Below are 24,706 nucleotides of genomic sequence, written 5' to 3'. Positions count from 1 at the left end.
CGATATTACAATGTATTGCAATCGGCCCCCCAGCGACATTGCATTGTATCGTAATTGGCCCCACCGTGATATTACATTGTATTACAATCAGCACCCCCGTGTAGTCTTCAGGACTTAAATCCTGCCGATCAGCCGATAAACATGGTGCCCTAATCCGTCGACACTGATATATGATATCAGCGATTGGCGGATCGTAGTTTCTCCAATCGCTGATGTTATTTGCCTCCCAGTTTCCGCTGATACTGATATGTGATTGTGATGAACTCTCCCAAGTCCCAATTGCAATTTTTCTTCAACACTTAACCATATTTTGGTTTTCTGAGCTTTCTAAAGGGATTCTTCAATGGGCCCTAACTTCTAATCCAAGAACCCTTTTCTGGACTTCTATATACCACCAGAAATCTCTTTCCAAGCACTACACCCTAGAGAGGGTCCCGTCTAGTTATGATAGCTTGTGTGGCTCAAAATTTGGCATCAAACATCACTATTATTTGGCTTCTAAAGCCATTGGTGACTGAAAAAACAGTGAGTGACAATAGGATGCATCTAGGATGATGAAAATAATTCTTTCATTTCAATGAAGATATATCTACAGGAAGGAAGAGACTAACAATAGTGTAGCAATAAAATATGCAACAAATGGAACCTTCCTAATCATATCTTTCAATACACTATTATAATGCAATCCAAAAACCCTATATGCAATGCAAAAAAGAGATATTTTCTTTCTTTCTTTTTTCAATTTCCAAATACAACGAAAATGAAAACGAGGCTAGATCATTGAACAAAATAACTTACATAGACTGCAACTGTAATATGAAAATTATTCTCATTCAATCAATAATTAAGTTAAGTGCTTACGAACCCTAATTGACAAGAAGGAAGAAAAATCAAACAAATCCTCATAAAAAAGAAATGAAACTCAAATGTAAACACAATGATGGCTTTTTCAAAGACAATGACTATTATAGAGACTTACAAAAATTAATTGGACAAAATCGAAACTGAGAGCAAGGCATAAAAATGAAATTTTGGTATCCTACAAGAACCATTGTAGGCTAGACACAAACACCACTACAATGCATTGCACTTGCAGAGAGAGGCAGGTGCGTTAGTTCACTCTGTGTCAGACCAAAGAGTACACTGGGGCTAATTTTGTTCAAAAGGTGAAACAAAAACCCTACCAAGCTCAAACTATTGCTTTTCCAAGTCTAATTACTCTTTAAACAATTAAATTTAGGTCATATTGAAAGGTATAACATGGATAAACTAAGGAAGCCACTAAAGGAACATCTCATTCCCCAACGAAGCCGCCAAGTTGTTTTATGGGAAATTATCTTCTACAGATAGAACTGAATCCCTTAGATCTAGCAGATGACCTAGAAACAACAAAAATAAAAAAATGAGAATGTTTTCCTAAGAGAAATTAATAAATTCAATAAGGGCTTACCTGGAGTCCAAAAATAGTCTTCCTCTTCTCTTGGCTTATAGTCTTTGATTCCATCTCCAATTACTATAAATGGAACTTGCAAGACAATCACAACAAACAAGAGAACTACAAGACATCCATATCATAAACTAATATCTCTATTCAATGAGCCAAGTGGGTGTTGAAATACATATGCATGAAATACACACAAATCATAGGAAGGAAAATATTCTTGTATTAATGAAATGTAGGAAAAGATTACAAACCTTTTACAATTCTTGACAATGTAGAGTCTCCCACCACACTTGCCCTTCCTTAGCCACAAGGAAAGCCTTCAATCACAACTCAAGGATGTTAATGGATCCTTAGGTAAAAGCAACAACATTAGGGCATAGCTAAGAGTCTCCAAAAGCCAACCCAGACTCTATAGGAGGCAGTGAATTTATAGGGTAAAAGTGGTAGTTTAGGATTTACCAATCTAGGCCTGAGATCCTATGATGATGGTAAATTTTAAGTGCAGACACAAAAATTCCTCTAGCCCGAGAGAGCGGGTCTAGTCACAAACAGACAATCTATGGAAGATTTCCTTAGGCTAGAATCAATTAAGAGGGCCTACCTCTTAGAACTCTATTCCAATTGGTGACGATCCTGCTTCCTTGCTCTAGCTATCTTTCGTTTCCTTCCTTTGCACACCTGAAACAAGCAAACAACAACAAACAACAAACGTAATAGCATACAATATTGTATTTAGCCTACTTAATAGGTCAATAAACATTAAGCCATAAATATGTGAGATGATATTTCATGTAGGAAATCAATCGATGGTTGCATCTATATTAGTTCAAGAAGAGATTGCAACCGATGTCTTGACGTTGTTTTTCTCCTCCGACATATCTGGGTTCCCACACTTCTGCTAGCATCTCATGGATAGCCTTGACAATTGTAGTCTCAAGGCTCTTCCCTTTAGTCTTCACACCAAACCAAACTCACAATTCTCCCTTAAACACAAACTAGAAAGCTACAAACTATTGGTAGCTTGCCAACTACTCCAAAATCAAAACTTCAGCCAGAAGTTAATTAGGACTAAAAGCTAACTTGTGCTTAGGAAAAAGAGAGGTTTATATAGCTTGGATGGAGGGGAGATGGTTCCTATTCTCATGGGAGAAGGCCTTATCTCTTGGATTTATTCCATCCTAATAGGAGATAGGAGCCCAAACTGACCTCCTTGACTCCATCCGACCTAACCATTTACTAGAATTCCATTACAAAGATTCTAGAGCTGGAAGCTTCGGCTCCATATTTAAAAAAAATCCAAAAGAGGATCGGCGTGATTGAGAAAGGGCTCAGTCGATTCGATCGATGCGAGGGACAGTTGTAATCCCTTCATATTGGCGCGAGGAGGACACGGGTCATTAGCGTCGGTCTTGTAAACTGGGATAAACAGAAGATTTTTTGGAAATGATGCAAAAGGGAATTATTCTGCTCATGAAGAGGGACATAATGGGAGTTTCTTCATGATAGGAAAGCATGTAGGGTTTACTGTAGAGGTCTTCCAGGATCATGGGATGGGTAGTACAGGGATAGTGACAAAATGTTGTGTAACAGATGCCCCTAAAGCATGAAGGCCGAACTAGAGTGAGGGGTGAAATGCTTTATGAATAAGTGTGGGGAACTAGAGTTTGTCGTCGGAGAACCTGCAAGCAATTACATATACATATACATTACTGAAAACCCTATTAAATGATACATGAATCGTGGTATGGACGTAGCCATCCAGAGAATGATCATGTAAATGGATCCAGGCATGGACGCAGCCATCCAATAAAGAGGATCATATCAAAACCAAGTATGGTCATAGCCATCAAATAATGAGAAGGATCAAATAGAACAACTCACAGTATGGTCATAGCCATCCATCTAAAAGAGACATTTATATCAACACAATCATGTCACATCGCCTCGCAACCTAGACTTTTGTAATCTGAGCCCAGGGTCTTGTGCTCTAACATGACCTGATCAAAGTACAAATTCTAACATTCGAATGAATGTATTGATGTCAAACATACTAGAAAATCACTTGATTACCAATCAATGATGTGAACTGTTAACAAGCGCGAGAGAAACCAACAATAATGACAATGGTCCTCAAGGTACTAGCAGCATAATTCATGGAATGTGAATAAAGGAACTGAAGTTGAACACCCATGAAATCACTTGATCGAAATCCAATAATGTGAACTTGTCGTCAAGTGTGAAGAACTTGTCGTTAGGGCATGCAAGCTCTAAGGTACTGGAAGGGAGTCTCTCAGCCAACTTCCTGGATAATGAGCTGAAGTCGACAGGAAGTGACCGTGTCGAAGGAGGGCCATGATGTATCCCACATCATTGACACGATACCAAGGGATTCAAATGATTTTGGATGATACAGAGAATCAAGAATGAGGGTAACTGCATAAGGACAACTCTTGAACATATCGGCGACACGACTCTGGATTTTGGCAGCTTTTGGATCCATAGGATCGGTGGTCATGATGTCGTGACATAGATCAAATGGAAGGAAAAAATGAATGGCCCAACCCAGGAAGGTCAACAATGAAAGGAGGATACCCAACCTGACACGAAACAGAAAGTGTCATGTTCAAGAGTAAGCTACCGACACAACTGGTAAAATTTTCAATTTTCCCCCACCATTTCTGGTAGGTACCCCAATTATTTTTTACCACAAGCTTGAAGGGTATAGCATATTCTTGCATTGTAAGTTCATCCTTCAGACGAATCCAATCTAGTAAGTTTAATGAGCCCTAGGAAGGAGAACTGGAGGTACAAGTGGTATAAAGGGTAGCAATTGGTTCTAGCAATGGTGAAACTGCTCAAAACATGTAATGGTCAAGAGGCTGGCTAATAAAACCACTCATCATTGCGGTCCTTCAGGAAAGGAAAAACAACCAAGTGAAAGCATATGATCGGCCAAAGAGATGGTGGTGATGGAATGAAATAACCAAGGATCATCTAGCAGGAATTAGCTGATAAAAATAGCAATCACGAGATGTGAATTGGGCATGGGTTCATTTTTACAAAAGCTTGAACCGTGGAGAAATTTACTTGGATTCGGTTTCATGGTTACACAAGCTTGAAATGAAAAACTATGCTTGCTATAAGTTTTCATGCCCCCAGCATAATGACTCAATCGAGGTACATGCCCCCCAAGCTTCATTTTAGTCAACTAGGTGGATGGAATGAAGTTTCAGTTTTGAGATCTTGGAAAGACTCGACTGGGATTTTACGAGATCTTAATCAGAGACTCGAATTTGGAAAAGGGAGTTTCTTCATTTTTTAATGAGGTTGACACAGTAAAAGAACTATCCTCGAGACGCTTGTTTCATTTTTTAACTAGCTTGACACAAGACAAAAAACTATGCTCACGACTTTTATTCATGACCCATAAGAGAACATGGCTCCCAAGAGGTCTTCACTATATGGAAGAACCACGCTCTAGGAGGAATACATGTCATTTGGTACCAAAGATAGGTCGAGTTCCAATGCCCCCGGTACATAATGTACAATAACATCTGTGTGATCATCAGCAGATGCAAAGACAGAACGGATAGTCACATAATCGACCTATGGCGAGGAAGCTACTTCTTACAAATAAGAGACGATAGGGGACGATGGTTGCAAAGGAGGCGCCTGGTGACCAATGAACGACAGTTGATCAATGGTCACAATTCTCCCTTCGTGCGTAAAACAAACCACATGGAAAAGTGAAGAAACAAGAGCTCCCATGACATAAACATAGTCACGTCCAAGGAGAAGATTGAAATATAAGGGACCTTGGACTACCATCATGTCTATATAGACGGTCTTTCCTCCCAAAGTAATAGGGAACTTCGGAAGGATCCATAAGGGTTGATTGATTCCTCCGTTGAAAGCCAACAAATTCTGGGTGATAGACACAAGTTGTGGGGAACCCAAAGCTTGCCAAGTAGTAGAAGACATGATGCTAATAGATGTGCCTTCATCTAATCTAGTGCCATTTACTACCATATTATAGGCTTGTACTATGATCTAGAAAGGCACATAAGATGGGAGGCGGAAAGAAGTCAGTTGATACCAATCAAAAGAAATGACAGAACTACTTGGTGGGGGTATCATATGATTTCCCCCATGCCCTGTAGAAGAAGGAGAACGACTCACCTGAACAATTAGGATGGGAGGGTCACTATTCGATTCATGAGAAACTGAGGAGACGAGAAGAACATGAGTAGTATGATCACTACTCTCTTTGGGAACAGAGTGAACAACTGAAGGAAGAGCCAAGTGGACACTCTTTTCGACCAATGGTCGGTCAAGAACAGACACAAGAGAGTGATGCTCAGGAAGAGCAGGATGGGCAAGAGATGAATCCAAGTCAATCTCTTTACCAACTAGGAGAGGGTTAGAAGAAAGCCTTTGATAACCAACAGGAAGTTGGGGTTGAGGAGCTACAAGGTTTTCCAAAACTTTGGAAGCTTTATCCATAAGAGGACAAAGGTGAAGAAGATGCTCCCCTTCACATAACCTACATGGGAATCTAATATTCCCTTTCTTCTTACCATCGCTAACTGAGGGTGCAACATCGACATGATCTCCAGAGGTCGATGGGGATGGTCGATCCAGATTTTGAGACCATACCTCAAACACTTGCCTATGCCTTCTCTGATAGGTATGTGCCAAGGTACCTAAACCAGCCCCTTTGGGCTTGCTGCACTCACCATGATCAATATGCTCTTACCCACTGCCTTCATCCGTGCCAGGTGAATGAATATGCTCATGAAATGGTGATGACGGAGCTAATGGTGTGGCTAACTCATTAGATGAATATGGATGATGTATGGGCTAAGGTGGAGGAATGGAGGTGAATGGGTGAGAAGATGAAGGTGCTTCTTGGCCATGCTGAATATGTGGGACAATGAAAATCTCATTGGATATGAAAGTGTCCCATGCAATGTTAAGCTGATCAACGAGGTGTAGGACTATCATTTTGATGAGAGAGTGTTGAAATATGCTATGCATTTGATGATCATAATCCTTTCTTCAGGAAATGAATGACATCTTGTCAATGTCCCGGTAAAGATAGTGGGGTAGATTGAGCATTTTGACTCTTGTGAAATGCATGTGTAGCCAAATATGATAGGAATAGAGTCTAGAAAACCTACCCTCACATGTGAAGTAATTCATGATGCTTTTCCTCATGGGAAAATAGATGTCTAGGAGGTAAGAGAAAGGAAAAATCCTCTTTCTCTCATTCTTTAAGATATGGCTCATAATAGTAATGATCCAATTCTCCTTGTTTAAACCATTTTTCTCCAATATTTGGGATCCTAGTGGTAGCGATATAATAGCAGGAGATATGGTGAATGTTGACACCAGCAAGGGTTGCTTGGTTGTCATGGAGGTTGGTGATGAATAATCTGGTCAACTCAAGATGATGTTGGATCCTTTCCACTTTCTCACAAAACTCAAAACAGCCCATATGTTTAAAGCTTGCCATAGTGATGGGAGATGCCATGCGTTATGTGGTGTTGGTTGGCTCTGTTATCACCCCAAGAAACTCTCCTAGGTTGTATCTCAGATATGCTCGGGAACATTACAAACTCAACAAAATGTTTGAAATGGATGAATGGAAGGAATGATGCATATTCAAGCCAAATAACCACTTCTACTATGCTTAACCCCAGACATGGGTGAACACCCCCAGAATACAAGGCTTTAGACCACCAATTACTCATAGTTTGAGGATTAGGTGAACATGGAGAATACTGACCGCACCAGCAGATGCACAAGACCATGTGATGGCCGGCTGCAACCAGTAAAGAGGTCTGCAAATCTATTTCCTAATGCACAGACAGGATGAAAGCTCTCTAGCACTAAGTAAACAGAAACCTGCATAACACATTCAATGATACATACTAGATTCTAACGGAGAGGTGGGATGACAGCCCCTCTAATGCTAAACATCAAGAGCACATGAAAAATTCATAACAAGCACAGCCTAGAACAGAGTAGAAATGGAAAGTGAGCAATTAACAACAAAATAAGCTTGTATTATCTGAAAATGAAGACCAGACGCTGCAAGTATCAAAGTAGTTACAGTCTCCAAAAGTTGAACCTTACATCAAAACAAAAACCATCAACCCTCTCTACATCTGAGTTCTGGGTATATATAGAGTTTCTTTACAAAAATGCTCTGCTATTCTATGCGTGGAGGGGTCATAATGGACCACCAACCACTTTAACTATCTAATATGGGTCTCTGCTGCAAACTGCGTGCTTTAAAGAACAAAATTGACCTTTTTTGTTGTTTGGCAGTCCTTCTCTGAGCAGGTGGCATGTAATATGAATGAAACTCCATAACCATTGAATGCATTTGACTGCTCGAGGATGGTCCTTTTCTTTTTGGCCACTCTGTTCCTTGAATGCAGTGGTTGAAGATGGAATGCTCCGGGTACTGGTAGGTGATCGCCTTCGTCCTTCAGGAGCACAGAACCATCAAAGGTGGCGTATTGCATGGCGGATGGAAGATCTGGTCAACGGAGTAGGATCGGCCATCGAATCGTGCAGATCAACGGTGGAGATTGTTTTGCAGGAGGAATCAGGCAGAAGCGAGAGTGGGCAGTCGTGGGCCGTTGGATCTGGTCGCAGTGGATCCGACGGTCATCAGGCAAGAAAGATGCATGGGGGTTAATGCGTGAGGAAGGTGGTTTCGATGGCGGGCAGTATTCCCCGCACCGCTTTTTGGAGGTGGGTGGTATTTGTACGCGGGCGATTGATGCGAGTAATGGGCTAACGCGTGGCAGATGGGACCGGCGGAAAACCGCTTTCCATGTGGGTTAATGTGCGGGCATCTTATGGGTGCAGGAGCTGTGAATGTTGTTGGATCGCACGGCAAACGATTGAATGGCGGGGAAATAAACGGGGTTTAGCGCGCGGGGGGAAAAGGTTTTGGCGGCGAGGACCGTTGGATCAGGACGATCAACGACTGCAGTTGCGGTGGAGGGTTTATGAAGGCGTGCAAACATATGAGTGCGGGGTCACGTGGTTATGGTGATATGGGACCTTAAATATAGTGCTTGGGGTTAAAAAGGGGCTTTGTTGGATTTAGGGGGGGTTTAAACGGGAAATGGAGAAGTTTTATGGAAGAAAACAGAGATAGCAGGGCTAGGGGAGTATAAGGGAAATGAAGGAGAAGGGAGGAAAAGACTGCTGCGATTTGCCTTCTGAGCATAAACACACGGCCAAGATGGTATTTGTTCCTCCAAATGCTAAAGTATGTAGCAGAGCTAACAGGCCCATGTCTGATGATTCTTCCTCCTTTCTTATATCGCCTCCTCTCTTGTCTTTCTTCCTCACTCTGACTTCTGTGCTCTTCTTCTGCCATGAGTTATTGTTGTCAAAACCCTAGGGAGATGATAAAATGGATTGTGGGTGTGGGAAATATGGAATGATGTGAGGAGATTTGATGAGGAGGGAATGGGGATGTGTGGTATGAGGGAGGTGATAGTGGATAGTCTTTAAGTGATAGGAGTGGTAACGAAATGCTAAGAAATGTGATTTAAGAGTGAAAATATGTTACTAGGGTTTTGAGTTTAGAAATGACAGCAAATGACTATGAAACCCTATGTAGATCAACAATGGAGGGGAGGGCTGAATATATTTCCCACCTACCTCATTTACTGAAGTGTGTGATAACGAATTTTGAAGTTTGGTGGCGATGGAGGACGTTCTGGCATGTTTTTGGTCCTCTTAGGAAAATGCACAGCTATTGTGGGGGAAAGTATCCAACTCGGAATGACCCTAACCCACTCTAAGGGTGACAGTTCCTTAGCAACAGCTGAAAGCAAAGCTATCTAAAGTTTCTTCTTTATGACATGCAAGAGATAAAAGGAAGAGATCCACTTACCGATGTCTTGCGCAAATGGTCGATCCAAGCTTCTCTATTTGCTGCTTGCTCCCAGCTCCAAGTCTTTTCACGGGCCCAGCTACACGAGATCCTGCAAACAAGACAAAGAAAGGAAACTACAAGAAGCATGCATTCATAACTGATTCAAGGATTAGCATAAATCAAAGACGCAAGTAAGACAATACACCATTGAAACACATGCGAATAGAAGAACCTCAAATGCTTTATTAATATATGGAAGTAAGGTTCAGGCGGTGATACAACCATGAGAGGTCCAATCCAGCATCACCTTCCCGACGGAGAGAAATCTCTTCTTCACCTCCCTCAAGCAATCACCCAATGCTCACAACTGTAAACCAACAGCAATTCTTCGCACTAAATTCCGGCCTCCAGATCCCATGGGATGAGATCCTTATATAGAGTTTTGGAGTGAAGATAAGTCAGCTTGATGTGTGACTTGTTGTCCTCTTCAACTCCAGTTGTTCTTCAGTTCTTCACTTGGAGTTTCTGTCTTCCACTTGGAGTTTTAGAAGCTCTTAACTCATCATTAGGAGAATCTTATGATCAAGTGTCTTTTTGGAAGCTTCCTGGGCACTGGCACATTGAGAAAAAGATTCCTCCACATGTCCAAGTACGCCCAACGCAGGTAGCCTTTGTTGCACTTGCTATGCAGCGTAGGTAGCCCTTGTTGCACTTGCTATGCAGCGCAGGTAGCCTTTGGAGCAGCTGCTTTGATCCAAAATTGACCTGTTTTTGAGTGTTTTTCAGTGGAGAACTGATTTGCAGTGCTGTGGTTTGCTGACCTTGTTCCTCTAAGGGTAAGAACAACATGTTTAGGGACTTTGGATCCCTTAGATTATTGACATTTCATGCTCTATGCTGTAAGGCACAAAAATGTCTATAACAGTTGCCCCCTAAAGTATGAGGTCATTTATCGGGTGAAATGCTTTATTAGGAGGATCCGAAGTTCATTCAATCGTCGGGAGGTGACCTGTAACAAAAATACAATACAATACATTATCTTTTCATACTTTCTTTTCATGATCTAGCTGATGCGGGCATTTCCCATGCTCAGCTTTATAAATACATTTGTTGTACATAAACAGACGATCGTCTGATAATAGACTGATAATTCTCTGCTTTTAATTATCATCCTTTTAGTAGGATGCTCATCTGCTGCACAAGTCTATGTTTTTATCTCCTGAATATATATCGCAGCCCGGATGGATGAAACTAGATCTGGGGTCTTCAAACTTGTCCGATCTTCACTTTAGTACAAGTCGATCCATGTGAGAATTTCTTGAAGTCGAACATGGAAAGACATCGCTTGATTACCAGTCAATAATGTAAACTGTTAACAAGCGCGAGAGGAATCACCGATAATGATGATGACCCTCAAGGTACTGCAGCACAATTCACGTGGTGTGAATATAGGATCTGACGTCGAACACCATGCAAAGTCTCCTGGTCGAAGGTCATTAATGTATACCTATCGCCGGGAGTGAGAAACTTGCCATTGAGGCATGCAAGCTTCAAAGTACTGAGGGGGTGTCCCTAGATCAACTTCTTGGATAATGAGCTGATGTCGACAAGAAGTGATCCGTCAAAGGAGGGCCTTAATGAATCCCACATCAGTGACACGAAACGGAGCTAGTGATGATGGTGAAAACGATCTGTGAAATATGATTCAGGGTGGCGGTCATGGAAGGATGAAAGATGATGTACGGTAGTGGATGGGACCCGGTTGACACTTTCTGAATGACATCTCTTGAACATATAACGACACTGATGTGATGGATCGGTAGCATTACCCCATGTATGGATGGTATGGCGAGACCATGGTGAAGGGACCGGTGAATGATAATAACCCAACCCGATATTTACGGAGGCAAAAGTGTCATGTTCAAGAGCGACTTGCTACCATTAAGCTTTGAGGTTCTTCCCAATTTTTCCCCAGTCATTTCTGACCAGTACCTCTTTATTTTTGTCAAGCTTGAGGAGGATAACATATGCTTGATCTATAACCTGCCCTTCGGGCAAGCCCATCGCTATGTTTTAACGAGCCTAGCGATAGGGAAACTCGTTCTTGTCTAAAGACAAGTTTGTCGCTATCTAATATTTTTAACGAGCCCAGCGACAAAGACAACTCGGTCCTTTTCATTTTTAGAGAGTCTGAAAAGGGTACATAAAGTAGACTCCAGGGGTCCTTTTTCGTCATCTAATCCCTTAAGTCCGAAAAAGTATAAAACAATACCGAAGGGATGAATGTTCGATATCTTTATCGAGCCGAACTAGACAAGCGCTCGATCTTTTTGTGCAATAATCCCTCAGGTCCAAAAAGATTAAAATCTAGAGGAGGGATAGCTCTTCCGGTCCTTTTAACGAGCTGGAAGGCCAAAACTCGGCAAACTTTTCATATTTTACGAGTCAGTGAAAAGAGCTCAAAGAAGACTCGTATTTTGAGGAACGAGTGATAAACAAGGATAGCAGCAGATTCCAGGTACAGGTTGGAATTTTCCAATCACGACAGTATTACAAAGATGGCTAAGTGGGATCACTCTTCGCAGCTGTTCCTCAAAATAGGTAAACAATCAAGTGGATGTGAATGATCGGCCAGATGAAAAGTGGAGGTGACGGTACACAAACACGACCAAGGCTTTTATGGCTGATGAATTTACGGTCTCAAATGGTTATTTACCGGTTCATTTTTTCTGCATGAGCTTGAACTCTGGGGGGAAGCCTGCTCACAAGCTTATGTTTATTTTTTAACGAGCATGAATTTCCGCATTAAAACTGCCCGGATCTTGCGTTTATTTTTTAACGAGCATGAACTTTGCCAAAACTGCTCGTATCTTGCGTTTATTTTTTAACGAGCATGAACTTTGCCAAAACTGCTCGTTTTTACCAGTCATAAAGTAGGAAGGTCTCATGGAAGATTCCTATTTTTTAAGGAGCTTCATCTCCCTACGCTTTGCTCCATATCCTCTCTTCATGCAAGCTGGGTATCGGCCTATCCTACGGGTTAGAGGGGTTAGTCCTACCTAAAACTAAAAAGCCGCCCGCGCTTGCATTCCAAGAGGTTTGCATGCCCCCAGGTGTAAGTCTAATTTCAAGGCTGCCCCTACTTTTTCCGTCAAAAACCTTTGTTTTCAACAGGTGAGGCTTACCTCTTTCAGGTTACCCAAAGATTGTTCTGCTAATTCTTTCAAACAGAAACTTTCTTCGGCGATGTCTATCATTAGGATACACAAAGATGGTTACAATTTGTTGCAGCAATTGAATCCCTTTCTTTGGAGGCTGGCCCTACTTATCCTCTAAAACATTTGTTTTAATGGGTGAGGCTTGCCTTTTATCCAAAGATGGTTACTACTTGCTGCTGCAAACGGATCCCCTTCTTTGGCAGAGCCTACTTATTTAGACAAAGGTGAGTAACGAGCCCCCGTCCTCCCACATAACTTTAACAAAAGAATCTTTTTCCAGAACAACCCCATTCCTAACAGCCCCTTCTTCCGCATGAGAGCTCTTCTCGGCTCTTCTGTTTTACGAAGAAGAAGGAGGGGACGGGGTACGGACTAGTCATATTCTCCCGCGGAAATTCTACTCTACACCCAAGGTTTTTTCTTCCTCCAGAGCAGACCAGGATGCATGCCCCCTGGGTTCCGGCCTTCCTTTCCCGAATCACTCGCACTCATCAGGAAGAAGAACCGGAGGTAGAGACCTTTCTTGATCAAATAGACCATTGAGGATAGGTACGTGACTACTTGCGATGCATGATCCCGGAAGTGAAAGTTGGTCTACGAGCTTGACCATCCTTCCTTCGTATGGAAAACACATTATTCGAAAGAGCGAGGAGACTATTGCTTCCATGCAATATACGTAGTCTCGTCCAAGGAGTAGGTTATAATCCAAGGGTCCTTGGACGACCATCAAATTCATCTTGACAGCCTTCCCTTTCAGTGTAATAGGCACATTAGGTAGAATCCCTAATGGTCGACTGGTTCCTTTGTCAAAACCCGAGAGACGCCTTGTCTCGGGCAAAAGCGCCGGGCAACCCAGTGCTTTCCAAGCAATAGAGGACAGGATACTCACAGATGCCCCTTCATCAATGATAGTTCCAACCATCACCATTTTGTATATTTGGACTATAATTCTAAATGGTATACTGGCTGGTAATCGGGGTCTGCCTAGTTGGTTCCAATCAAAGGACACAACTAGGTTGCTTGGTGGTGGGACCGAATATACGGCCGGATATGATCCTGACAACGCTCCTTCCTGCGATAAAGGAGTGGGCACATTGCCCTGATGTTCATCAGAATCGGTGTTGATGAAGAGAACCTGGACGGTGTCATCCTTACTCTCTTCGGTGAGGGTGTCAACTGAAGATGAACCCTCAGTGACTGTGGTATTTGAAGATGAAACTTCTGAAGGGAGAACCGGGTCAACTGCCATTTCGACCTTTGGACTTTCGTCCGGTCCGGATTCAGTAGGTTCACTTTCAGTGACTGACACTTCAGCTGGCCCTATGAGCGGGGCAGCTGTATTTTCGACCAACGAAGGACTTGGCGCGAGTTTTTGGTATCCAGGAGGAAGTAGCAACGGTGCAACCGGTTGATCTTCCAAAACTCTCTTTGCTTCATCTAAAAAGGGACAATGGCGAAGGGTGTGATTGCCTTCACACAGTTCGCAGGGGAATCTCATTCCCCTTCGTCGTCTGGAACCTTCACTTTCGCTGGTCGACGGTAAGCATTCAACCTGGTTGTCAGAGGTTGACGCTTCCGAACTGTGCAAACGAGGGGACCAGTCCCTTAGTATCCGGGGAATACTAGGACAATCACGGTGGAGGTGGTTCCCTCTACATATGACACATGGCGATTTGGGCCCGGTCCGTGTTGTGTGTGGGTTTTCGTTAGATACCTTTTGCTTGCCCCCAGGCGCCTTTGGCTCCTTCTGCTTCTTTTCTTTCTTCTTCTTTTCCTTCTTCTTTTCTATGGGAGCCGCGCTTTTGGCGGCTTGACCTTTCGAAGAAGAAGGATCGGAGGAAGGCGTATAAGAAGTGGAAGGCTGGAGGGTAGCTCTAGACTGGTCTAACTGTTGACTCGACTGTTCAGGAACCGTGGTGGTTTGAACTACAGCGGTTGAGAATAGCCAAACTGGCAGGCCAATTGTCAGCCCTGGAAGCGACAATGTGGCCATGTGGGGCGCACCAACTTCTCCCCAAGAGGAGAAAGGGCTAGGGGTCCCATCATGTGGAATCCCTTTGTTGGTGTGTTCCATTTTCTCAACCTTAAGATCAATGCAGGAATCAGGGGTAATTATGTTCCGTTTAAGATGAATTTTATATGACGACGCTTTAGACACAACTTGCTTTTTCACTTTCTAAGAGTCGAGAAAAAGCTAAAGATGACTCTAGTCTCCTTCGATGTATTAACGAGCCCGAAGTGACAAATGCTCGGATGGACTTTTTCAGTTATAGAGTTTGAAAAAGGCCAAAAGAAACTACTCTGGAGTTCTAGGCAAGGGTGTGCCAAACCTTTCGCGAAACCACAGAATACGTTTTACGGTACGAGTGGTCGATCTTCGTGAATGCTGTGTTCACTGCATCGCGATCAGTAGGGCGGCTGACACGGCTTCCTATGGATAAAGGCTTTGTTCCTATAGGGGTCCCCCAATATACGCGACGGTACGCAGGGGCACAAGTCCGTATTAGTGCTATCGTCCCTCAGGAGGAATCACCCACCTTCGTAGAGATCGACAGTCACTATGTTTAACGACGCCGGTTCACGTCTCTACGTAGACCTCTACTGTGTTTCGTTATGTTTCAAAGCGTTGTTAGATAAATTCAGTTCTTTTTAGGTTGATCTTGCTTAGCAGTTTGCCTTTACGGATCACCACGTGATGTATGATACAACTCCTAAATGCAGTCTAAGAATGATAAGCAAGCTTTTTCAATTCTTTCAACTTATGAAAACCTTAACTACTGAAGGAAAAGAAAGACATCATCTTTTCAAACAGATCATAGAGCACACACTGATGCACTTTTCCTAAATCGACATGCAAACTGTCAAAATGCACATGCACAATGCAAGTATTTCTTTTCTTCTTCCTTAATGTTGATGTATTACAAAAAGAAAGCTGTTGTATAATTTCGAATTCAATTTCAAGCGCAAGCAAACAAGTTTTTGTCCAATAATCAAAAGAATACCTTAAGATTCACTCGTTTCAACACAAGAAATACTGAAATTCGAACCATATAACGAAAGCAAATGCTCAAGCAGCTATGAACAGCAATAAACTAGCTCTTAGAATCACAACGACATTTTCTCACAGGTCTAGATCCAAGAGGTCATAGCAAGACTAGTTCACTTTCGCTACGGGAAACTGTGAATGACAGCAAGAAATACAATAAGAACAATCACAGTTTCTTCATACAACTGAGGAGGAATGAAGGCAAAGAGAAGTGGTTTCAGCTGGGTATACAGGTTGACAACAGGTTGCAAAAACAATACTGAAAACTGGGCAACAGACAGTGGGAAATCCCAGCTGCACAAGGCAAAACCGGATCAGCGCAAGTGCTGCACTGTCAATCTGAGATGCAGTGCAGGTAGCCTTTGTTGCAGCTGCACTGATGAGACAACTCTCGTCTCTCTCAGATTCCGGCTCACAGTTTGCTCAAAAATCAATGGTTTTTGGCCAAATCAGAGGCTGTCAGTCAAGTATACACTAGAGGATGATTAAAGGAAGATGAACACTATCACAAAGAGCTAAAAAGAGTCCTTGTGGATCAGCTCTTCAAATCATAAACATGCCCAGCACTGGGCTAGAGTAGCTGCCCTCTACTTTGCATTCGAAGGACTCGAATGCAGTTCGATTCGGTACTCTCTTTGTTCAAGAAATGAATAGCAAGAAACACAAGCTACCAACAAGACACGATCCCCAGCGGAGTCGCCAGTCTGTTGTGGGGGAAAGTATCCAACTCGGAATGACCCTAACCCACTCTAAGGGTGACAGTTCCTTAGCAACAGCTGAAAGCAAAGCTATCTAAAGTTTCTTCTTTATGACATGCAAGAGATAAAAGGAAGAGATCCACTTACCGATGTCTTGTGCAAATGGTCGATCCAAGCTTCTCTATTTGCCGCTTGCTCCCAGCTCCAAGTCTTTTCACGGGCCCAGCTACACGAGATCCTGCAAACAAGACAAAGAAAGGAAACTACAAGAAGCATGCATTCATAACTGATTCAAGGATTAGCATAAATCAAAGACGCAAGTAAGACAATACACCATTGAAACACATGCGAATAGAAGAACCTCAAATGCTTTATTAATATATGGAAGTAAGGTTCAGGCGGTGATACAACCATGAGAGGTCCAATCCAGCATCACCTTCCCGACGGAGAGAAATCTCTTCTTCACCTCCCTCAAGCAATCACCCAATGCTCACAACTGTAAACCAACAGCAATTCTTCGCACTAAATTCTGGCCTCCAGATCCCATGGGATGAGATCCTTATATAGAGTTTTGGAGTGAAGATAAGTCAGCTTGATGTGTGACTTGTTGTCCTCTTCAACTCCAGTTGTTCTTCAGTTCTTCACTTGGAGTTTCTGTCTTCCACTTGGAGTTTTAGAAGCTCTTAACTCATCATTAGGCGAATCTTATGATCAAGTGTCTTTTTGGAAGCTTCCTGAGCACTGGCACATTGAGAAAAAGATTCCTCCACATGTCCAAGTACGCCCAACGCAGGTAGCCTTTGTTGCACTTGCTATGCAGCGCAGGTAGCCCTTGTTGCACTTGCTATGCAGCGCAGGTAGCCTTTGGAGCAGCTGCTTTGATCCAAAATTGACCTGTTTTTGAGTGTTTTTCAGTGGAGAACTGATTTGCAGTGCTGTGGTTTGCTGACCTTGTTCCTCTAAGGGTAAGAACAACATGTTTAGGGACTTTGGATCCCTTAGATTATTGACATTTCATGCTCTATGCTGTAAGGCACAAAAATGTCTATAACAACAACGGCCCAATCAAACACGCCCTTCAGCTATAGGAGTGAAACACTCTTTAAAAATGCACTAAAATCTCTGGAAGACGTGCAACGACCCAGTCAAACGTGCCCTCACTTGTCTAAACGCACCCTCTGGCTCTGTTTTGCCCAATTTCGCCTTAAATTCGAAAATCTTCTTTTGCTGAGGAGGTTTGAAAGTGTAGGAGTGCAAATGGAGTTTGCATAGATGTCTTGAGAGCTTTTATACTTGAATGAGTTTGATTTATGAGTTGCACACCCACTTTGTAATGTTTCATGTCACTTTTCAAACTTTCATACTAATGCTTTTCTTTTGACTTTCTGACCCTTTTTTCTTTTGACAGGTGGATGATGCTTTTGGAAATCTTGATGACCTTTGTTTGGATACTATTGGCAAATGGAATTGAGTATACAGCTGAAATAGTGACTTATTACATATAATAGACATAAAATTACATAGATGAAAATAAAAATTATTACATCTGTTTTGAAGTAAAAATTTACAAATTGGAATAAATTCCCTTTTGAAATCAAATTTGGGGCTTTCAATAACCATGGTTACATGCTTGTAAACCTTTATTTAATTGAAAAAGATATTATTTTCTTCACTCTCATATTTTGTTGACCTTATGCAGTGAGATGGTGATTTATTGGACCTTGGGAAAATAAAACCTAGGTGACCTAATGGAACCTTAAATGACTGAATTTTAGGTGAATTTGACTGATATAAAACATGATTAAATGAGTCTTTATGGTCAATGGGTGCTGAGCAAGACACATGAAGGTGGGCCAGCAAATACAAATTTTTGAGAGGGGAAAGTGATTTTGGATTTTGGGCTACCATCAGTAAGTAAATTTTTGCATGATGACCTAAGTGGAATGCAAAAAATTTCAACGGGACACTAATATGATATAAAAGAGGTATTTTGATCACTAATGGTAGTATGAAAATATTGACTCTAACAAAGTCAAAAAGATAAAAATGACTGCTCGGGATAATCTAGGAAAAAGGATTACCAGGTAACCGTGAACTACAGAATACCTCCCGGCGAATCGAAAAGTATGAGCATGCAATCTCTCTAAATGTTTTGTTCATTGTATCACGTTTACAAGGTAGAAGACTTGACTTCCTATGGATAAAGGATTGCGAACCTAGTGGGGTATCCCTTTATATACGTGACGGTATGGGGAGCGCAAGTCCATACTAGCGTTGTCTAAGTGTGGACACAAACAATTCCTCTAGCCTGAGAGAGTAGGTCTAGTCACAAACAGACAATCTATGGAAGATTTCCTTAGGCTAGAATCGATTAAGAGGGCCTACTTCTAAGAAAATCATTCCAATTGGTGATGATCCTGCTTCCTCACTCAAGCTATCTTTCATTTCCTTCCTTTGCACACCTGAAACAAGCAAACAACAAACATAATAGCATACAATATTGTATTCAGCCTACTTAACAGGTCAAGAAACACTAAGCCATAAATATGTAAGATGACATTTCATGTAGGAAATCAATCGATAGTTTCATCTATATTAGTTCAAGAAGAGATTACAATCGATGTCTTGACGTTGCTTGTTATGAAACTAGCTCACAAAAAGAAAGAAAAGATAGATGAATGCCTTAGAAATAAGCCTCTTCGAGGGGGCAACCTCCTTTACATTACACAAATGAACAATTCCTGGATGATACAAATGACAAGACCTCCTTTCTATATATAGGAGTCTAAGGGGTCATAATATAATCAGAGCCAACATAACAATAATAATTTAAGGGAACAATAATAAAAATAGTGGGATTCTATGGGGCACAATAATAACAATATGGGGACAACATGGGCACAACAATATAATAATGGGGTTGTACTAATAACAATAAGGGGTTACACTAGTAGTATAGGGACCTAACATGCCCCTCTCCTTTAAAAAGTGTTGTCCTCAAGGCTTGAGTAGTTCTTGATGCTTTTGTATAAAATTATTGTCCTCCCATGTGGAATCTTCAATGGGTAAGTTCTTCCACTTGATGAGATACTCTGAAATTGATCAATTTCGTAGCTGTCGGGTTCTTATTTCTGTGACTGCTCTAGGTTCCAATATGATTTTTCCTTCCTCGTCAAGTTCTCGGAATATTGTTTGAATTGGGATCTTCTGCAACTTTTGAATGAGTGGCCACACTTTTTCATCCTTCTTCCATTCATCCCTTGCTTCATTTATCCAATCTGGTTGGATAATAGAAATAGCACAAAACAAATCTTCCACATCCTCATCCTTTCTTGAGATTGCATCTACAACAACATTTTGCTTCCCTTTTTTGTAGATGATTTCAAAGTCATAACCCAACATATTTGTGACCCATTTTTCTGTTCTTCTAAAGATAATATTTGTTCTAAAAAGTATTTAAGGCTATCATGATCTATTTTACCTTGAAGTGTCTTCCCATTAGGTAGGGTCGCCATTTCTTTAGTGCACGTAGTATTGCCAACATTTCTTTCTCATAAATAGCTTTGTGTAAATACTTTCCTTTGATTGGATGACTTTCGAAAGCAATGGGTCTTTCATCTTGCATTAAAATAACACCAATTCCATTACCTGAAGCATCACATTCCACAATAAACATTTTTGTGAAGTTCGGCGTAGCTAAGACCAGTGCTTGGCACATTTCCTCTTTAAGATGTTCGAAGGCCTTTGTTGCTTCTAGAGTCCATGAAAATGCATTTTTCTTCAATAATGTTGTTATAGGTGCTACTATTCTCCCATAATTCTTAACAAACTTGCAATAATACCCTGTCAACCCAAGAAATCCTCGCAGATGCTTTATGGATGTGGGGATTTTCCATTCCTTAATGGCTTTAATTTTGCTAGGGTCTACCTTAACACATTCATGAGATACAATATGACCCAGATATTCCACCTCTTATACTCCAAAGAAACATTTGGAGTTTTTTCCATATAATTGTTTCTCCTCCAATAGTTTGAGCACCCCGTCAACATGTTGAACATGATCCTTCCAAGACTTCTTGTAGATTAGTATATCATCAAAAAATACTAACACAAATTTTCTAAGGGTTTGAAAATGGAATTCATCAAACCTTGAAATGTAGAAGGTGCATTGATAAGGCCAAAATGCATGACCAAAAATTCATAATGACCCTCATGAGTTCTAAATGTTGTTTTTGGAATGTCTTATGTCTTCATTATGATTTGATGATATCCTGAACGAAGATACAACTTGGTGAAGTAAATTGATCCATGCAATTCATACAATAATTCATCAATAACAGGAATGGAATATTTATCTTTAATAGTGAGCTTGTTGAGCTCCCTATAATCCAGACACATGTGCCATGATCCATCCTTCTTGTGCACCAACACTACTGGAGCAGAGAAAGAACTTTGACTAGGTTGAATTATACCAGCATCTAGCATTTCTGTAACCATACGTTCAATTTCATTCTTTTGGGCATATGGATATATGTACGGCCTGATGTTTGGAGGAACACTTCCTAAACTCAAATGAATAGCATGATCATGATCATGAATAGGTGGGAGGCCTTTGGGAGTCTCAAATACCTTGGAATGATTGTCCAAGGATTTTTGGAGATATGGAGAAATAGATGATTTCGATGTGGGAACCTCTAGTGAACATAATTGTGCAATTACGCCTCGTTGTTCCTTCTTTAGAAGCTTTGCCATACCGTTAGAGTTGATTATCGTTCTCGGTTTCCCTGCAATACCCCTTGATTCAACTTCCTTTCCTTCTGCAAAAAATTTCATGAAAAGTTCTTTAAAATTAAAAGCTATTGTACCCAAGGATTGTAGCCATTGGACTCCTATACAACATCAGCGCCACCCATTGGAATGGAAAGCATTGGGCTATACAATACATATTCTCTCATGGATAGCTTGATATTATGGCACTTTCCAGAGCAATTTATGGTTCCTCCACTTGCAACCATCACTTGACACTTTGGTGTTGGATATAGGAAGCAATTCAATTCCTTGGCTATCTTACAATGAATAAAATTATGGGTACTTCTTGAATCAATCAACACTATTGCCATTTTCTTCTTGATATGTCCTTCTATCTTGATAGTTTGAGGAGTGGTAATTCCACCCAATGCATTACAAGATATGGTTGGATTCATTTCTTCTTTATCTAGGGTTTGTTCCTAGAGTATATCCTCTTCTTTTTACATTTCTTGTTCCTTTTCTTCCTCCTCTTCACAATCTATGTAGAATAATTTCTTCTCAACACACTGATGACCTTTAGTGTAATGTTATCACAACTGTAACAAAGCCCTTTTGCTCTTTTTTCTTCTAATTGTTGTGGTGTCAACCTTGTAGGTTGTGGAAGGATATGGGCATCCTGGTTGCCATAATTTTGCTTTCCATTTTTCTTGCTAACCTGAATGCCTTCTCCAATGAATCATGTTCCCAAAGGCGAACCTCATGTTGGATATTATCCTTTAAATTCCCTATGAACACATCAATCCTATTCTCCTCTAGAATATCTTTTACCCTTATGTTCAATTTTTGGAAGTCCTCAATGTGCTTCATCATTGAACCCTTTTGTTTGAGATTTATCAATTGGCTAAAAAAGGTATTGCTTTTTGTATACTCATAATGTGCTATCATTTCTTCTGTAAAAATTTCCCAAGTGACAATTTGTTTACGAGAGCAAAGCCATTGATACCATACAAACTGATTTGGTTCCAAATATAAAGTTGCAATATGTACCTTTTGTGAGTTTTGCACATTATGGAGATCAAAAAATTGCTCCATCTGTAGTACCCATGTTCCGGGATCCTTGCCATCAAACTTCCTGATATCGATTTTTGGAACATGGTGGGTCTTCAATCCAACATTAGAGTCTATGAAATCATGATTAACATTTCTTTTGTTCTCATCATGAGTCTCCTTTACTACCCTTTCACCATTAGTAACCATTCTTGTAGCAACTTACTCAAATTTATCTTCAATTCTTCCATCTTAGCATCCATGACATTCATCTTAGCTTCCATGCCATCCATCTTAGCTTCCACGCCATCCATCTTAACTTGCAAGCCATTCATATTAGCTTCCACGCCATTCATCTTGGCTTCAGTTACCTTTTGTGAGAGTGAAATTTGTTGTACTTGATTTTGTAATTTTGATATATCATGTTGCATTTCTTCCTCTTCTTCACGAGTCATGCTAGAGATTTCAGGTTTCTTACTAGGTGTTTCCATTTTCTTTCTATGGGGAATCAATTAATGCTAATAATTCTTCAATATTCCCTTTGAATTCCTTCAAACTAATTTTTTAAACCAATCTTATGCAAAATGTAAAAAAAACTACACACCTTTTTTTCACTTTGTAAGAGCTTGATATTGAATCTGTTTTATCTCTATAACTGTGGATCTTGTATATCTGAAATCGCATTCTTCATTATCCCTTTGAGTCCTCTTTCTAACTCCGCAAGTCTGATCAAGATTGGATTCTCCAAGGAAGAGTTATGCCAAATCTCCCATGGTGGCCTGATTATAGACTAGTTCAGTAGAGCGAACTTGTATGACATTCCACGTGTCAATGTTTCGACCTTAGTACATAAAAATGATATACAAAAAATCATAGGTTTTCCTCTTTCTTCTTTTTACGAAATTTCAATCTAATGCTTAGAAAAAAATTTATGATGATTTTCCCCACGTCACCTGTTTGGAATGTAATTTGGGAGTCTGCAAAAAAACCTAACTTCCCCAGATCATATCTCTGAAAATATAGTGATACAAACTCTGAAATTTGAATGTGAAGTTCAAAACGGTTTCGACTAAATGGGGTTTTTTTCCAACTTTTGAAACATCACCAAAAAAAAAAAAGTTATAGTGAAAATTCCATGATGACCTGTTTGGAGCAATGAAACCCTAGAATCCAAAGCTCTGATACCAAATGTTATGAAACCAGCTCATGAAAATATAGAAAATATATATGAACACCTTAGAAATAAGCCTCTTCAAGAAGGAAACCTCCTATGCATTACACAAATGAGCAATTCTTGGATGATACAAATGACAAGACCTTCTTTCTATATATAGGAGTCTAAGGGGTTATAATATAATCAAAACCGATATAACAATAATAATGTAAGGGCACAATAATAAAAATAGTGGGCTTCTATGGGGCACAATAATAACAATATTGGGACTACATGGGCACAAAAATATAATAAGGGGGTTGTACTAATAGCAATAAGGGGTTACACTAGTAGAATAGGAACCTAAAAACTAAAAATGGCTGAAGGTGATGGAGGTCAATTTCTTGGAAACCATGCACTGGAATTTTCTGAAATTACTTGGGCATGTTACCATCATCCATATGCATCTCCCCATGAAACAACTTTTTAAATGGATGCACGAATATTGAGAAAATGCAAAAATGGCTGAAGGTGATAGAGGCCAATTTCTTGGAAACCGTGCACTGGAATTTTATTAAATTGCTTGAGCATGTTACCATCTTCCATATGCATCTCCCCCTGAAAGAGCTTGGCAAATGGATGTATGGTTTTCAATTTATGGCAAAAACAAATTTATGCTCTATGTATTTTTATATCCTTTAGTAAAACAAAGCATCCTATAGTTTTTTAGGACAGCAAGGAAAATGAGTGGTAGAAGCTTGAGAATGATGGGTGGATGGTGAAAATAGATGAGAGTGATGGATTGGCATGGCATTGGCCTTGTTGTAGCATTTGAGTGAAGTAGGAGAAAGTCAAAAGTTGACTTCTTTTGACTAGGCTTGACCACTTTTACTTTTGGTACCAACTTGTTCTTGTTGCTTGCAGATGTTGGAGAGTACATGCATGCATGGAGCAAGGATTCTTTTATTTTTTCTCCTTTTTTTCTTCTAGGCCTACTAGCCGCCTAAATGAGGTTTTCAACTAGTAGGTCTGCCTAGGCGCCTCAAAGGAGGTTTTCACCTAGGATCTTCTTTTTTCTTTTTTTTTCCTTTCTTCCAACCCATTGACCACCTCATGGAGGTTTTCAATCAATGAGCCAATCTCAGGTGCCTCCAAGGAGGTTTTCACCTTAGATTTTATTTTTTTCCTCTTATTTTTTATTTTTTCTTCTACCCTACCCTACTTGAAAAACAAAATCACTTTCAAGTATAAGAATACTTCCAATGGAGCCATGTGCACATAAAGATGACAGACAAAATGATGTGGAAGCTTGAAATGTATGCTTTGACATGTACCTAGATTTCAAAGACCAAATGATTTGACTTTGAAAGGATCAAGCATAGTTGAGGAAGAGAGTGATGATGCAACTTAGTGACTGTCTAGAACCATATTTCAATATAGTTGTG

This window comes from Pinus tabuliformis, chromosome J (genome assembly GCF_031772625.1).
Source record: "Pinus tabuliformis cultivar Carrire ecotype Pingquan chromosome J, CPIR1, whole genome shotgun sequence".
Taxonomy (NCBI): Eukaryota; Viridiplantae; Streptophyta; class Pinopsida; order Pinales; family Pinaceae; genus Pinus; species Pinus tabuliformis.
Note: the sequence above shows the minus strand (reverse complement) of the source record.